This window comes from Perca fluviatilis, chromosome 10 (genome assembly GCF_010015445.1).
Source record: "Perca fluviatilis chromosome 10, GENO_Pfluv_1.0, whole genome shotgun sequence".
Classification (NCBI taxonomy): Eukaryota; Metazoa; Chordata; class Actinopteri; order Perciformes; family Percidae; genus Perca; species Perca fluviatilis.
In genome coordinates, this window is record NC_053121.1 from 36,964,805 (window position 1) to 36,977,546 (window position 12,742).

Genomic DNA, 12,742 nt, shown 5'->3' on the forward strand with positions numbered 1-12,742 from the left:
AAAAAGTGTCATTTATTAATACATCAGTGTTGGGCAAGTTACCAAAATGTAATACATTATTGATTACTAGTTACTGTCATTTGAGAGTAATTCGTTATATTACAATATTACTGGCTCTGAATTGTTATGATTTACACTACTTTGCGTTACTTTTGAGTTACTTTCACCAAAATAAAAGCGGAAGTATGTCTTGGCAGGTTGCTTGTGAATTTCACCACAGGGTAAACAAAGTCTCATCTTTATCCACTATATACATCATAATTTATTCATATTATTTTGTATTATTAATCAGAATCTGCAAAGTAACTAAAGCTATACAATAAATAGTTAAGTAAATCGTACAATAGCCTACTTGTTTCTTAATTGTGGTGGACTAGAGGTAGCCTAATAAGTAGGAAAAAATTAAAATATTCAATTAAAAGCACCTTACAATTGAATCGAAATAGCCTACGTGTTAAGAAATTCTAAACAACTTGTCCGTTTGATTTCTGAGGAGGAAGGAGAGGCTTGGTCCAACTGAAGATTAAGCAAAAGGTTTAATAAACAACATGATGAAAATGACAAGACAAAAACAAAAGTTACACTGCAGCTGACAGCGGTCCGAAATCATGCTTCTCCTTGATTGAGTCACATAAAAACAGTCCTGAATCATTCTCAGGATCACCCATTTATTCCCTGCACCTGGGTGGTTCCTCAAATTAAATCCCTCCTTATTGGTCAGATGTCTTCAAAAGAAAAGGTGTTACTTCCCAATCCATGTGTCTTTAGGCCACACCCGGTCACAGGATCTTACCAAGTCGGTGGGAATACTCATTCTTTGTCTTAATCAAGTCTGACTCAACAGGGAATGGCTCTCAAGGCTGTTTAAACAATAGGTCTCCCTTGTGTGGGGACAAGGAGCTTCTACCTTTATGCTAAATAACAGACATGACCCAATTAATTCTTTAGAAGCTAGCGTAGGGGTGAGGCAGTTGAATTCTGATTAAGACTGGTGTGATGCAACGGTATTGATTCAGTGTTTTTCCTAGCTACAGTGTTCATTTAACTAAAATCATATTTTTTATCAGACATCACCAATGGTTAAACTTTTTAACTTCAACATATGGTATAGTTACTTTCCACCGCTGATAAAATGTAATGATATTACGTGTAGCAAGACTAAACATTAATTCCCGACATGTTGTTATCTGTCAGTTGCTCGCGGGCACATGTCGCCCAGGGTGCGAACTACGGGGAGCTAGGGGAGCTCCGCCCCTAATAAGACATGGGCTCCCCTGAAAACGTGATTTGTGAAATTTTGGGGGTCTCTAAAAATATTGACAATGTGTCATTTTGACGTGCAATTTCAGTTTTGTGTAATGTGATCATCGTGAATTATAATGTGTAAAATTCATGCGTGATGGTGATTTAAACCCAATTCACTTCAATAAAGAAAACTATGCATGTTATTCTTGTTATGAGCATCAAGGCGGTGCGCGTTAACTCAAAGATTCGTAGAAAAATATTAAACATTGGAGGCCATTAATCGGTCGCAAAAGTCCTTGAAATCCATTCTGCAGTAAGCATCATATAGCCATGGCAAAAGAAAAACAAGGCAGTTTAATTAATTTTGGTTTTACTAAGAAATTGTGTAGCGATGATGTTAATAGCACGACTAATTCACCTGCTGCAAGCCCTGTTAGCACACCTCCCACCGGGGTGACAACACAAGAAGAAGCTGAAGAAATAATGTCCTCTCTGGCTGAAGATGATCATAATGCCTCTCTCCTCTCTCCCGTTAAATTGGAACAGCCAGCAGTGGAGAGCCTGGAAGAGCCCATATACATGGCTGTTTGTTAAGGATGGAAGCTTGGGGTGCGTCTCTATGGTCTAATTGAATGGAGGAATTCTGGTATTCTTCTTATTGTTTATATATTTGTGGGTGGCTGTTTGCCCTATCTATTCCTGTCGATAAAGTATGATAGGGTAAATCCTGTATAGTGCATACACTTGTAGCTGTTATGTATCTTTGTAAGTCATTGTAAATTGCAAGCGCATGTTGATTAAATCAACATGGTACTACCCTCACTCCCTCATCTCTGTCCCTCTCCTCCTGAGTCTCCTCCTCACTGTGCATGATACGGCCGTCAACACCGAAAAACACGACCCACTATCATCAGCCACGGGAGCTGATAAAGGTCGTGCTACTGCAAAAAAAACATGTCTGTCTGTTTCTTTTCTCACGCAGCTTCTCTGCACCTCCTTTGCATTTCTTCTCCATGATCTGTATCACTATTCTAGCCTGGCAGATGCGCAAAACTGCATGCAGGCAGAAACCCAAAGAGGGTGCTGTTTAAAGATATAATTGGCCCAGTCCAGTGTCAATTAAGAAAACAACCAATGGGCCGCTGAGCTACGTGTTTAATGGGCCGCGTCTGTCAGAAAAAAAAACCCTAGCCTATGTGATATTTTTGAAGTGTTTTGGGCCAGCAGCCCAATTGAAAAAACAATGGGCTGCCGATCTAGGCCTACCACTTTTATGGGCCGGTTCAGGGCCTGGACAAAAAAAAAAAAAGACGGCGAACAGCCCAAAAACCATGTCGGCCCACCGGAAAGTGCCTGGTATGCTTTTCTGAAGAATTTTCTAAAGTCTTAGGTAAAACATTTAGCTTTGAGAGTATCCTCGCATTACAGCCATAGAGGAGTCAAGAACATTTGTTCTGCATATTGCAAAAGCAAGGCTAAGTGATACTGCAGTTTACTACTGTGTGATATACAGTATAACTGTTCCAAAGACCCTGCTCTGTGTACAGAGAGGGCTGGTGCTGGTTGTGGTAATATACAAGAGAGTACACACACTCTAGTGGTGACTCTCTCTTCTTCCTCTTTCCGCTTTTCACTTCCCTTGTTGAGAAATCCAGTCCTGCGTAGTTCATTGCCGTTGCTTCACCATCCTGCAAAAATTTAATATTTGTGTCAAATACAAATATTTCAGAGATTAGGTCTGTGACATCAAAAACATCTCTAGAGTATAGATTGCTTTACAGTGAATTTACAGTGAGATTAACAGTTTGTTTTATGTAATAATTCCTCATTCATCAGTACATTGTTTGACTTTAAACCCATTTATCATACAGTAACAGATGTTGTACCAGCTCAACAGTTATGACTAATTTTATGTGTCATGTCCAGATAATCTGATGAATAAAAAGAGTAAGAGTATAGGCAGAATATTTATCACACACCCACATCTATATCTCTACCCCTAGCCAGTGCAAATCAGACAACACACCGCTACATATTTACCAGATCATTTGATTGATCCACAGTTGACCTGTCATTATCACGATGATGGGAGGCACTCAATGCTCCTGTTAAAAAAATATATATATATAACATCCTTCAGCGTGATTTTTTCACCCTATCACTAGAGGACAGAGATAAATAAACAACATATTTTAATCACATTTTCAGTTTTTGGCTTTGCAGTTAAACATATTTACTCTTGTAATGTGTTCAATCCACCTTCAGTGTTATAATGATAACCACTTAATCACTGTCATTTTATGACTCTGTGGTTGCGTCTGCAATCTTTTATGCAGTAGCCTGCTGGGGAGCTTGGAGCACAGAGAGGGACAGGAAAAGTCTAAACAGACTGGTGAAGAGGGCTGGCTCTGTTCTGGTCTGCCCTCTGGACACCATAGAGGAGGTGGGGGAGAGGAGGATGTTAGCCAGGCTGGCATCAATCATGGGCAACACCTCTCACCCTCTACATGAGACTGGGAGTTCCCGGAGCAGCTCCTTCAGCAGCAGACTGTCATAATGTAGCACTGCTGGCTGTTTCTGCAATATGAGCCATTGCTGGACAGTATTCTGCACTATAAATATTTATTTAGTTATCACTGTTTTGTTACCTTTTCTTATCTTTTGTTACTATTTTTTCTATTTCTTATACATTATGTATATTGTTTCTCCTATGTCTACTTAATGTGTATTTGTGTTATTCTGATGTGTGTAATTTGTTTTTCTTTTGAGCTGCTATAGCACAGGAATTTCCCCAGTGTGGGATTAATAGTCTATTTTATCTTATCTCGTAACTTCACTAGAGCTTAGAAATACAAATGTAGATTATGGCATTGTTATGGTTCAGACAGTCAGACTTAAGTTAAATTAAAAAAGTAAGTGTGGTGAACCTACCTTTGCAATGTTCACAAACTTTCCTTCGATTTCCGTAGAAAATAAGGGCGGCGATTACAGTCACACAGCAGGCCAACAGGACTCCAAGAACAAGGACAACTGGCTCCAGTTCTGATCCTGAATCACATACACTTCTAAATAAGAATTATTTTATTCTTGGGAGTAATCACTTACTAGTTAGTTTAGAAAACTAATGATGTTTGTCACCAGGCACAATTTTTATGTCATTTTAACCAGGCTAAAATGAATTAATGCAAGATGGATACATGATTTTGATACAACTTTTTAAAACATACTTGTCTCCACTTTAGTTCCTTCACCAAACAAGATCTCTCCACACGTGACCACAGCACAATAGTAAGTCCCAGTATCAGAGTTTTTGTATAGTTTTGGACAGACTGTAGACACAACTTCTTTCCTCTTCTTCATCACTGTGAGTGTAAATGATGCCTGGGTGAGATTCTCTTGATCCAGATCTGAACCAGTACACTCTGTGTTCACCTGGACACTGATCTGTGTTTCCTTTGGTCTTGGAGAGAAGGGAACACTGGAGAGTCACTGAGTTGCCTGGCTGGACTGACTCAGTCTCCGGACTTTGTTTCACATAGACAGCTTTCTGCTGATTACGATCTGTGTGATTCATTAAAAAAGACATCAAAAGAAATTCATGATTTAAATGATTTGCCTGACATAAAAACTTGGCACAAACACGGAAAGTAAAATATGTTCTACCGTTCACAGCCAAGAAGATGCCATTTGAACTCTCTGTATATGTTGCTCCATAGTGACAGAAGTATGTTGCTTCGTCCTCTTTGCTGATATTTGTAATGGTAAGAAAATACTGAGCATCCCTTTTTGTAGCTGTGAAACGTGAGTTGTTAAATTCTTTACTAATAGTTAATTTGCCATGAGTTTCAGCAACGACAGGTTGGAACGTATATCCAAGAGGCTGCTTGTACCAGTAAAAGAATTTGCCTCCCGTCTCAGAAACTGGACACTCCAAAGTTACATTTCTACCAACTTCAACCACAGTCAAAGAGATCTGGTGAGGAACCTCTGCAGTTCGAATCAGGTCTGAAGAAAAAACAGACAAACAGTAACAGTTTAAACACGAGAGAACAAAGACAATAAATAATGTAAATGGCTTCCTGTTAGATTATTACAGTACAGTACATGGTCTCACACTAGTTAAGAATTGCACTTACACATGGTACTAAGTAGAATCAAAACAGCCAGTCTTCTGATCATTGTGGTGCAGCAGCTTTCTCTTACACTACTGATGTCTCACCGCTCAAATGGAAGATGTAGTGAGTTGATCAAGGTTTACAAAGCAGAAATCGTAGTGATTGGCTGAAATGTAGAAAATGACCTTCCCCCTTCATTTAGCAAACCTGTGATCCATTTTCATTTGATAGGAAATCTACATGTTCTAGGTTGTTGTTTTTTCAAAAGCCAGCGTTTTTTTAATTGTTTCTGTGATGAACTTTTTTGTGTTTTGTGCTTAGTTAAGAACAATCACTGGAAGTCTTTAAGCAAAATCGGTCTTACTGACACACTGTATGTGTGTATTTAGAGGTCGCAATCAACAGTCAAACTCCGGGCCTAAAACGTGAAGCCAATGCAAAAGTGCGTTAAACCTGCATTCTATTTAATGGCCAGCGGGGGGGCGACTCCACTGGTTGCAAAAAGTCTGATTAAATACAAGTCGTAATTGAAATGCCCCTACTTCTCACTTGATGTATTACCTCAGTTAACATTTTCCTTATGAGTTTATGGACTCAATCACTAGTTTAAAGTCCTCTTTAATACAGCATGATATTCCTTTTGTAAATTTTGATTCCCATTTACAGTAAAATAGATGATAAAGCAGGGTATGTTTTAGGGCGTGGCTCCCTTGTGATAGACAAGTCACTACCACGGCGATATCCTCGGGTGTCAGTCAGATCCACCCCTCGCTCCTCCTCAGCTCCACCCTCTCCTCCACATATGGTCACTTCAAAATGGTAGTCCACTGAATGGCTGAAGTCCTATTCTCACAGTGACGTTGCTGGCTTAGCACACTTTTGTAACTGAACGAAACCTGATGTTTTTTTGGATGTAGTGGTGGCTCTCTTGCTAGCTAATGAGATGCATCATGTAAACAAGACACTATTGGAGTTGTTGAAAGCTGCATTGTCCCCCTTTCGTAGGGCTAGCTGTTTTACTTCCTGTGTTTAGGGAACTTTTGAAATAATGTTAGCTACAGCGTAGGAGGTAGCCTGCAGGTTTGAGGGACAGTTGCAAGGTGAGAAGAAATGTGTCCAAAACCACAGAATATGAGATGTGAAGAGTTCGCAGGTAAATCTATATGTGAGAGAAAGAGGGCTCTCGGTTCGATAAACCGAACATATTACTCCTATACTTAGATCACTTCTCTAGCTTTAGATAAAATACAGAATTGATTTTAAAATGATGCTCATTGCTACAAATCATTTAATTGCCTAGGTCCTAATGACTTCTCTGACCTGCTCACTGCTTACAAACCCTCCAGAACTCTTGGATCATCAGTCACTGGACTCCTTACTGTATAGAGGATGGATACCCGAGCTTGACGGGACCCGACGTACGCGACAGGCTGTGCCGGGTTCGGACACATATTTAGAAATGATGTTTGGGTTTGGGTCGGGCTTGGCCACATCAGCGTGATAAGTCATTCATTGAGTTGGCCCAGCCGCTATTAACGTCGGTGCTACATATGGTTCAGTGACAGCGCGAGAACGTACTGCCTGACCCCACCACTGTGTCAAAACGGTGCCGTGAGCTGGCAACAGAGAAACACAAAGCTGGGTGAGCAGTTAAATGACATTCTGACTGAGGTGAATTTGATTGGAATGACAACGGATATTAGCCTCGTGAGACTGTCCTGATCTCGTGAGCTCCAGTTTTCCACTTGCAGATCAGTCTGGCATCTTGAGATAGAGAAAATTTGGAGCCAAACGACCGACCAATCAGCATTGGTTTTGGTGGGTTTGGTGGTTTAGGTGGTGATAGACAGATGGTTTATCCAATCAGCTAGTATTTTCAGACAGCGGTAGCCCTAATTCTGGTAGTGCTTCTTTCTCTTGGATCCGTCTTTTGGAATATGGACCGGGAACCTGAAATAGTGCCCTTTATTCGTAAATTCTGTTACACAAACGGCAAATATCCTTTACCGACATGTTGCTTGCTTGCTGAGCTAACGAGCTATGCTTTGTCTGCAGCAGCAGTGGCTTGTGGTTGTATTTTCATACGCTCCGTTGATCTGATTGGTTGATTTGGCCCGTCCATCACCAACATAGGTGGTGATAGACAGATGGTTTATCCAATCAGCTAACCAGTATTTTTGCCTCTTCCCAAAAGTTCTCCAACAGTAAGTTCCCAGATGGATATGCCGAGCAAATGCGAAGCAATCCATCTGGCGGATTCAGGTTAAACGGATATCTGGACGGAGGACTACCATGCGCTCATCTGTTGACATTACTGGATGCCTTCCTACAGTTGCTTAATAAAAGTGGACTTTCCACGCAAACAAACATACATGTGCTATTAGTATGAGAGTTTGTTTTTATTTTAACTGTGGTGATATAAGATGTACCACAACTGTGTTGTTTTTTAAAAGCCTATAGCTAACTTGCCTTCATCTCCCTGCCTGTCTGTCTCTCTCCTGCCCCCCCTCTCTCTCTCTCTCTCTCTCTCTCTCTCTCTCTTTGGGTATGTGTGTTATGTTGGTGGTGGGCAGGGGATGACTAAATTTTTTTATGTGTACATTCTCATGTCTTTATTTTGTTCATAACTGTTTGTTCACCAAATACACAAGGCTCCCATGTTATATGGCAGTGAACTCCCAGTACTCATATTGCTAACCTAAAACTTTATAGTCTTGCAAGAAGTACTAATTGTTGCTGTTTATTGTTCCCAAATGCATCAGTTTTATAAAATGTTTTTCACAAACTTGTAGGTTGTAGACATAATAAGTCTTCCTTTGTTAGAAAATAAATTAAAATATATATGTCACAACTTGCTACTCAAATAAATAAACCCCTCCATCTCTTTGGCCTCACAGCACTTTGTAAAGGCCTTCTGCATGTCTGTCGTGAGAACAAGCAAAGCCACATGCAACAGCTACACTGACAGACATAAGCTGTGGTGGGCCATTTCTCCACTCTTTGACCAACCATCAAGGCTATTTACTCAGAACAGACCTGACTATGGGCTTCAACAGGATGTGTAGTGACGGAAGAGCTACAAGAGGCTTCAGCAGGCTAAATTATAGTTTTAGTCGTGTTTGTTAATGTGCTCCTTCAAAGTACAATTAATGTCTATCTTTTGTGTGTTTGTAAAGAAGCAACTATATGCAACCTTCAGTTATCACAGATGCATATTAGTTCATTTTTTTATTTAGTTTTAATGTAGATTTTTTTCATTCACCATTAATTAAAACAGGCTTCCAGTCCATCACTGCATCAAGTGACTTTAGCACGCTGTCATTGCTTTGGCGGATAACAGGCAGTTGTCTATTGGAAGAAGACCAGGGTGGGACAAGTGAATGATTAGCACCTCCCATTCCCATCTCTAACATCAACTACCAATGAAAAGCCCGGTTATATAGTGTGATTTGGGCTGTGTGTGTGTGTGTGTGTGTGTGTGTGTGTGTGTGTGTGTGTGTGTTTGTGTGTGTGTGTGTGTGTGTGTGTGTGTGTGCCTTTACCTTCTGCTATAAGTTGTTATATTGAAATATTCATACAAATAATATAGTGTTACTATGCATACAGGACATTGAAAATATATCATCATGTTAATTTTATGTTTACCCAGTTGTCCCCATTAAATTAGGAAAAGTCATTCAATATGAAGCAAAAAAAAGATGTCAAGCACTTTTTTAGAGATGTTAAACATTGAATGGGGTCAAATTACGCCAAGGATAACAGGAGGGTTAAATTGAAGCCCAACAACAACAATGCTTAAGTTTCCATGCATCATTTGTGGTGACTGTAAATGTGTGTTCATCTGTTTCTGTTTTACGTAAAGTACAACAATTGTGTTATGGCAGATACATTGTCTCTGTTTATTTTTATTCTGTATACATCTTTCAAGTTGGCAATAAACCTCTTGTCTGTTTTGGTAATTTTTTGATGCCAGAGTTTGTGGTGTTGAACAGTCCTGTTGTCAGGCATTCCTGTCCACATTATACTGAGGGTGTCCAGTGTTGGGAAAGTTCACTTTCTACATGAACTAGTTCAAAATTCAGTTCACAAATTTTAAAATGAATTAGTTCAGTTCATAGTTCATACTTCAAAAATTTTGAACTAAGTTCACAGTTCCAAAAATGAACTAGTTCATAGTTAATTTTTCGATATGTTGCGCGAGCTATTTTTCAAAATAGAAAGGCTCGGGGGTGCTTCAGTTCAACGGTCGTTTCAGGTTTGCTGTGGATGTGACTGAAGTGCGGATTTTCTTTTGAAAGCCGGCTGGCAAAGTTTGCAAAGAAATGTAAGATTTTTCCCATCCTCATTGACCTTGTCAAAAATTCGTTTAAATAATCAACGACACCTACTTGCTGCTTTGTCGCCTACATGATGCTTTTGTTTTGATGACGCATGCAGCGGGCGACACTGGTGGCTGGTGTTGCCAGATTGGGTGTTTTTTCCTACATATTAAGGCCTGTTTACGGTGTGTTTTAGCCGGGTTTTCACCTGGAAGGCTCTATAGAAATCTGGCACCCTATTGAACCAAGTTAAACTGAGAGCGCGTGTCGTTCACAGACACCAGAATGAACGAGTTCACGGTAACTTTCATCAGGCAGTAAAACAGTATCGTTCCACGTTCACTCAAAAAATGAACGCGTTCAGGTACAACACTGAGGGTGTCAACCAATAAATGATGGTTGCACAGGATTGTTTCATGTTAATCACCTTGTTAACCACTGGGTTATTTTATTTGTGACTTTTTCCCCTCAGATAAAAATATATGCAGGTCAGTAACTGTAAATCACCTTGAGGTGAATTTGTTCCTGTGATACTGTGAGAGTGTCTCTCTGCTGCTGCCTTTAACCACCACTGAAAAGAAGTGAGTATAGAGGATGGATGGTTTGACAGCGCTTCCTCTGTATGCTGTGCTCTTCCTGCTGAAGTGACTGACAGGCAGAGTGGGCGGGTCATCATTAATGATGTGGAGCATCTGAATTGGCTGGCTCTTACAATATTTAAGATGGCTCCTCTGTCTTTGTGTGTCACTTCATCAAATGGCTGGATTCATCTTTTTAAATGCACACATATCAATATTAAATTAAATTAGGATTTTTTTATCAGGCCTAGACATATGTCTTTATATTTAGAGTTATAGTACATGAGATGTATTCATATTTAAAGGTTATCAGTGCCCTTTTTAAAATAGCTTCTGAAAAAAGTTAATTATGTATCTTCTGTTTGTTAAATCATTTGAGTTTTACTCAAATATGGCGGCAGGGATGTAAAAAGAGCAAATGATTAATGTCCAATCTAACACAGAAGAGATATTTAATGCACAGAACAATTGGATTTGCTAAATATCTGCACAAATACAGGCACCCAATTGCATGAACACACAAAAAATATGCTTGGATCGGCAGAGGACATTTCAGGCTTGATGCTCTTTCGACAGCATTCTATTCCAAAAATCCAGACAAACTATGTATGTTGAATTAAAATTGTTCTAATCTAATCTAATCCCAAAACTTTTTAGGAGCCATGCTTTGAATATATAAATCCTACAATCCCTAAATGTAATATGCTCTATGGTCTCCTTTGGCATACATTTATATTGGACCATTCTGCTGTGTGTCATTTACGTCCATCAGTGGGTTTGGAAATGTATTCCAGGAACTCTGCATGGCAAACTGAGACGTCAATGTTAAAAGACACATTTACCTGTATTTAGTTTCAGTGTCAAATATAGAAACTCACCATGAAGCATGAAACAAAGTGCTGTTGGTGTTGTTTTCATGTGTTTAGGTTGGAAAGATGGTTGATATTATTTCCACTGTGGTGGTACACGTGAAAGGCTAACATAACGAGAGGCCAATCAAATTGCTCTGTAATTGTTCCCTCCCACTTGTTATGATTACTTTAAGGTGCATTATCTTCTGATCAATTTATTTTAAGTGCAGTTACAAGTCGAACAACCAGAAAATGATAACCGGATTTTTATTTTCTGCTGATGCTCAGAGTCGGCCGTAAGTATATGTAGAAATGTTAGATATACTCCAGATATATATTGAAAACATTGTCATGTTCTCAAAGTGATTTGGCAGGATATACATGAGTTTTATCTCTGTTGTTTATCACTCATCTACGTTTCTCTATTATTTTTGGATGCATAGGTGATCAGATCTTTGAGACAGAGACTGTTGGTGTTGGAGAGGATGTGACTTTAAATTGTAACCGGCAGAAATCTGAGTACACAGGAGCCTTCTTTGGATCAGACTTGTTTCTGGAAACTTTCCTGAATTCTTGGCAGGAACACTTGCCATTAATTTTGATGTTGTTAACAAGACTCCTCACTTTTCAGCAAAACAAGAACCTGGAACATTTGTTCTGCATATTAATAAAGCAAAACCGGGAGATACTGGAGTTTACTACTGCATAAAGGTAGAAGGACAGACCAAAATGACATTTTTGAACGGAACACTTCTGAGAATCAAAGGTAAATACAATTCAGCAAGACCTTTCATATTCCTTAAAAAAGGAATAATTCTGCTTTTATCAAACACCATTGATGACAGCAGATTAAATGGTTAAAATGTTCCTATATGTTATATAAAGATACGTTTGAATTGTTCAAAGGAAAGTGTTTTATATTAGAAATTTTTCACATTTATTGTTTTCTTCTTCATCAAAGGTAGTAAAACAATTTTACTTTTCCATTTCCCAGAATCAGAACCTAATATTACTGCCATCATCCAAGACCATCCATCTGTTCCAGTCCATCCAGGAGACTCAGTGACTCTTCAGTGTTCAGTCCTGTCGGACTCTGAGAAGAAAACATGTCCCGGTGAACACGGTGTGTTCTGGTTCAGAGCCGGATCAGATGAATCTCATCCCAGTTTAATTTATGCTCATGGAAACCACGGTGATGAATGTGAGAAGAGTCCGGAGGCTTACTCTCCACAGAAATGTGTTTACAACTTCTCTAAAATCATCAGCTCCTCTGATGCTGGGGCTTATTACTGTGCTGTGGCCACATGTGGGGAGATTTTATTTGGAGATGGAACTAAACTGGACATTGAAGGTAACTGTTTAATAAGTAAATTTGCTTATTAAAGTGTTTTATTTTAATATATTATTTTTATATATATTTTACAAGCAAAATTATACAACCATGAGTTGAATTAAACACAATTTACTTTTACCTATTGTTTTTTCCATTTGATAATGTTTCAGGAACCAGCGTGTGGTCACAGAAGGCCAATACAATTATTTTCTCTGTTATCTCGGCCATAAGTCTGTTATTTATAGCCTTCCTCATTTACGCCATCAAGAGAAACAACAGTAATAGAAACTACTCATAGTTC

General features: G+C 39.1%; 1 pseudogene; it reads right to left on the reverse strand.

Moving 5' to 3' along the window:
* Positions 1–3,161: 3,161 nt before the first annotated feature.
* On the reverse strand, positions 3,162–5,430 carry LOC120566564 (annotated as a pseudogene).
* Between the last annotated feature and the right edge of the window lie 7,312 nt (positions 5,431–12,742).